Source organism: Acipenser ruthenus, unplaced genomic scaffold (assembly GCF_902713425.1).
Source record: "Acipenser ruthenus unplaced genomic scaffold, fAciRut3.2 maternal haplotype, whole genome shotgun sequence".
In the NCBI taxonomy this organism is placed as follows: domain Eukaryota; kingdom Metazoa; phylum Chordata; class Actinopteri; order Acipenseriformes; family Acipenseridae; genus Acipenser; species Acipenser ruthenus.
The window spans coordinates 41,781-47,780 of NW_026708289.1; positions in this window are offsets into that span (position 1 = coordinate 41,781).

Here is a 6,000-nt window from a genome sequence, read left to right on the forward strand (position 1 = left end):
AACTTTTTGTCCAAAACGCTACAGCAGGTGTATAAAATTCTAAAAATACGTCCCATCAGGACGTCCGTTTATCATCCCCAAACGGATGGTCTGGTGGAACGTTTTAACCAAACATTGAAGCACATGTTGAGACGGTTTGTGAGTCAGGAGCAAAAACATTGGGCTACTCTTCTTCCTTACCTACTCTTCGCAGTGAGAGAGGTGCCTCAGAGCTCAACGGGATTTTCCCCCTTTGAGCTGTTATATGGCCGGCAGCCACGGGGCATCCTCGATCTGTTGAGAGAAGGGTGGGAAGAACATAAAAGCTCCTCTAAAAATGTAGTGCAGCATGTGCTCCTACTGCGGGATCGCCTTGATTTAATCGGTCGGTTGGCTCAAGACAACCTTAGATCGGCTCAACATCGGCAACAGCAGCATTACAATACTAATGCACGAATTCGAACTTTTCGGCCAGGAGATAAGGTAATGCTGCTTCTTCCGTCGTTGGAGTCAAAGCTGTGTGCTAAATGGCAGGGGCCATATGAAGTGATACGGGCAGTAGGATTAGTGAATTACGAAATTAGACAGCCTGATCGCCGAAATAAAACGGAAATTTACCATGTCAACTTATTAAAGCCCTGGAAGGCAAGGGAGGTCTTATTCATAGCCCCAGGCGAGATGGAGGATGACTTAGGACCCTGCATAGAGGGCCCTAGCCCCAGCCAGATTTCAATGGGGGAACAGTTACTTCCGGATCAGCAGGTGGAATTGCGTAAGTTGATTGGGAAATTTGGGGATGTGTTTTCTGACGTGCCCGGCAGAACTAACCTTACTGAATATGCTGTTATTACTCCGCCAGGGGTCACTGTTCGGGAGAGGCCCTACCGGATCCCAGAAAGCCGGCGGAGTGGCGTCCAGAACGAGGTGAGGGCGATGCTTGAACTTGGGGTCATTGAGCCTTCCAGAAGCGAGTGGTGCAGTCCCATTGTTATAGTGGCTAAGAAGGACGGCACTAATCGCTTCTGTGTGGACTTTCGAAAGGTCAATGCTATCGCCAAGTTCGATGCCTACCCCATGCCTCGGATCGACGAACTCCTCGACCGACTGGGAACGGCCAGGTTTATCTCAACTCTGGACCTGACGAAGGGATATTGGCAGATCCCTTTGACCCGCAATTCCTGTGAAAAAACAGCATTTTCAACTCCGGATGGGCTGTTCCATTTTAAAACCATGCCGTTTGGGCTACATGGTGCGCCCGCCGCCTTTCAGAGACTGATGGACGAGGTGTTACATCCCCATCGTGAGTATGCAGCAGCGTATATTGACGATGTGGTTATATATAGCTCCACCTGGAGAGAGCATGTAATTCCAGCCGTCCTTCAGTCTCTAAGGGCGGCCCGGCTGACAGCCAACCTAAGGAAATGTGCGTTTGCTAAATTAGAGACCCAGTACCTAGGATTTATCATGGGAAATGGACGGGTGAAACCCGTGGCCACCAAAGTCCAGGCTTTGGTGGACGCGGCAGTCCCCAAAACCAAGTCCCAGGTGAGGTCACTATTGGGATTGGCTGGTTATTACCGCCGCTTTATCCCCGAGTATGCCACCGTGGTCAATCCCCTGGTAGACCTCACTAAAAAGTGTGCACCAAATTTAGTTAAGTGGTCAGCAGAGTGTCAGGGAGCGTTTGAGACCATTAAACAAAAACTGTGTCAGGCTCCTGCGCTAATATCACCAGATTTTAGCAAGAGATTCTTCCTCCATACCGACGCGTCAGAGGTTGGTTTGGGGGCGGTCTTGTCTCAGCGAGTTAACGGGGTGGAGCACCCGATTCTTTACATTAGTAAGAAAATGCTTCCTCGGGAGCGCAATTACTCGGTGGTAGAGAAAGAGTGCCTAGCCATTAAATGGGCCACCCACTCCCTCAGATATTACTTGCTGGGACATTCATTTGATCTGGTCACGGACCACGCCCCACTCAGATGGTTAAGCACTATGAAGGATAGCAATGCCCGAATAACTCGGTGGTATTTGGCATTGCAGCCTTATATGTATCATATGGTACATCGTGCAGGGAAAGATCACCAAAATGCGGATTATTTTTCCCGGGAGGGGGGAGTAATGGGAATGGTAGATTTGGCCGAGTGTTCCTTCGGCTCCACTCTGAGCGGTGGGATATGTGACAAAGAGAGAGTGAACTCTTGTTTTAGATCTCCCTTCCGACCGGTGAGGACGCTGGGGAGGAGGAGCAGACAGAGCCGCGGTGCGCAACGTCACAGACCCGGTCGGGAAGCGCGGTGGCAATCGCGCATTGGCTGACGGCGGTTGCCCTCGCTGACCAATGGGGACGAGACGGGGCGTACAAAAGGGGGCGTGGCCCAGGGTTCTGTTCCTTCTGGCAAGGTACAGTGTGTGTGAGAGAGAGAGAGAGAGAGGCGAGCGAGAGCGCATTTTTACTGCAGTGTATACGAGCAGGGGAATAACTAAACAGAATCAGGAGAGTTCTTATTGTGTTTGAATATACCTGCTAACCCCTTCACCCTTTGTCTGTCCATAGAGCACTGACGGGACGCTCCGGGAATACTTTGGAGGAGCGCGGACCCGGAAGTGCCGGACTGTGTGCAGTACTTCATCTCGGGGGGAGTGAGGAAGGACGGACTGTGTTTTTGTTTGATTGTCCTTGCGTTTTGGTTTCATTTTCATTTGGGACTGCAACCCCTTTCTTTCCCTTTGTTTGTCGGGTTACACATTGTTGTGTATCCCGGCGCTGTTATTATTATTATTATTATTATTATTATTATTATTATTGTTGTTTGACCGGGTTACACATTGCTGTGTATCCCGGCGTTATTATTGGTGGATTTTTCCCGTGTTGTGGATTAAAACCCGGAGTTTACCAACAAACCTGGACTGGTCTAGCGATCTTTTACACCACACCCTCAGCCAACCTGTCACAGCCATACACAATATTCAGATTCAAGAAATGTTAATTAGTAAACTAAATTGTCATATTCTAGCAAATGTGCAAACCTACAACACTCATACAGTTTAATGGGGTAGGTAAATATAGATACTAAGTAAATAATAACCTGAATACTCAGAATCCCAATATGCACTTAGTATAGTATACAATCTTCAATCACGTGAATGTCTCCAGTCCCTGAATACTGAAACACCCCTATATCATGATTGAACCACCTCCAGGTTTAACTGTAGGTACAAGGTTTTCTTCATTGAAGGCTTTCCCTTTTTTTCTCCAAATATACTGTGGTCCATTTTTGGGGAATAGTAATATTTCAGTCTCATTGAACCAATTAATTTTGTTGAAGAATGCTTCAGATTCTTGTTCATATTCCTTGGCAAATTTTAGACAGTTTGTTTTATGAATTTTCTTTAAAAGTGGTTTGCAGCGACATCTATGTGAATACAACTCTTCTTTGTTCAAGTGCCTTTGTACAGTTCTTTCATGCACTAGTATGCCTACTACGTCTTAATTTTTCTTTAAGTCACTGACAGTTACTCTTGTTTTTTTATTATAGCTGCTCAGATTATTCTCCTATCTGCTGTACTCGTAATTTTCTTTACTTATCATCTTCTTTCAAGCATTTCAGTTGAGTTTATTCTGTGGTACTACTTGATTATTGCTGTGATAGTGGATTTTGGTATTCCACATTTCTTTGATATTGTTCTGTAGCCATTTTCTTTGTTGTAGTTTGCTATGAGTGCTTTTTTTAAAAACGTGAATCCAACTTCTTTTGTCTTGACCATCATCTTGTGTTGCCAAAACGTTCTTCAATGGATGTTGGAAATAATTACAAATTTTTTCTGGCTGTTGACTTTATAATACAGCTTAATTACTGTGTAATGTTTTTCAATCAATGAATATATATTTTTTAATTAGTTCTAGAAAACGTTTCCAGACTTCTAATGTAAAGATACCAATACTTGTATCGAACAAAAACTTGTGATGAACAAATATTTGATTTAAAATAAGTGTTTTTTATGTATTTATTTTTAATAAAGATTGTTTGTTAAACTGCCAAAAATTGCATACTGTGGTCTTTGTCATATTAATTAGTGCCTAATGTTCATTAAATAGTTGTATTTAACATGTTTTCTTGAATACTTTTGTCCCCAACTGTATTTCTCCTCATATAAGTTTATAGTCTGTTTTTTGTAGGTTTTGTAAGGGTAAAACAAATTTATTAAAAAAAAAACAAAAAAAACAAAGTATATGTAGATGAAATATAAATCTGTAACTTCTGTTATAAAATATGAGATCTGTTATAGATTATGCATTAATAGGAACAAACATGTTTATGCCTAGAGGACATTCATGTTAATTATTTTGGGGCTTGTGATAACAATGTTACTGATTAGGCAATTAACAACAATGAACAACAGTGATAAATACATGTTCCCATCTCCTGTAGCAACAATTATTTGCTTGTTTGTTTTTTTAACAGCTTTGAGAATGAAGGTTTGTGGAGAGAGGAAACCTGCACTCCACAGTAAAACTAGTAAAAAGCTTCACGTAGAAGCTCTTTTTTTGTTTGTTTTTAGGAGCAAATATTAACATAATTTGAAATGGAACTACAGTTGCAATGAAAGAGGTGGGGTGGTGGAGGAGACTTTTTAAAAATGTTTTGAGAAAAATGGGTCAGCTTGTATCATCTTCTGTTTCAGTCATCACATCCCAGAAGTGCCAAGGTTGGATGATCTCAAAGAGTGAGATTTTTCCCAAAGGGTGTCAATGCTGAAGGTGCACAGTGAGATGACAAAACCAAGAAGACAGTTTTAAACCTATTTAGTATCATTATAACAAATACATATACGGTATCAATATTCAAAAGTACTGAACCAACAACACAAAAAAGTGCTGAATTGTCTATTGATGGATCTTGCAATGCCCTCCATCTATGTAATTACACCAATCACTGTAATTACAGTGTGTACTTGCTTAAAAAATATCAAAGTAAGTTAAACTAAAACAGCATATTAATACTTATGACATTCAATGCCTTTGTCACTTTTCTCACACATACAATATATAATTTTAAATATAATTTCTATAGTATTTGAGAGAATAGTTGAGGCCAATAAAAATGTACTAGTACTACGATTACTAATACGACTAATACGACTAGGAGAGAAAGGCTTTCGCTGAAGGTAGAAACAAGGTAAGTTAGCAGGCACTTTAGAGTGGTATTTAATGAGATTGTATAGGTAGTTCAGACTCCATGCTCCGTTCATTCCTTAAGCAATGTCCGGATTATAAATAGGCTAACTATAACAAATTAATAAGCAATGAAAATCGATTTACTAAATAAAAACTAATTGTTTTTCTCTTTATTGTATGTCATCCTTATTTTTTTATTTTAAAAAATATTCAGGACTATTTTCTTTGAACGGCTTCACTCAGCAGAAAGATACCTAATGAATCAGTACAAGTTCAAGGTACATCTAGGTTTTAAGTTTTTTTTTTAAAGAAAACAGTGGTAAAAAAAATAATATTCTAATAGCGATAGTGCCGTCTTGATGATGGCTCTACTGTGTGATAGTTGACCTTGACTTTCGAAAACATCCGTATTTATTTATAAAACAGAATAAATCTGCCCCTCTACCAGTGGGGTACACGACGGGTTACAGTCCTAAACAGATTATACACAATTCACGTTTATTATTCTGATGCACGAAACTGCTCTCCCAGTCCCAAGGTGCTGGTGCTTATCTGTGCAGTGCTGTGAGAGTAGTGCTCCAGGGTGTTTGCTGGCTCTGCGGCTGCAGCTCCCCCTTACTCGTCCTCTGCAAAAACACACTGCTCCGGCGCGTTAGTCACTCTAGCGTAAGGGGCTGTACTCACGTATCTGCGTCCCCTTTGTCCTACGAGAACTTCTCCTCAGGATCAGCCCGGTGCCATAGTTTATCCAATCGCTGCCTGCCCCGCAGCTGATCGCAAATGCAGTGCTAGTCTGTGAGTGGAGCACAGTGAGAGCATTACATTTCATTCCTCCAGTCATGTGA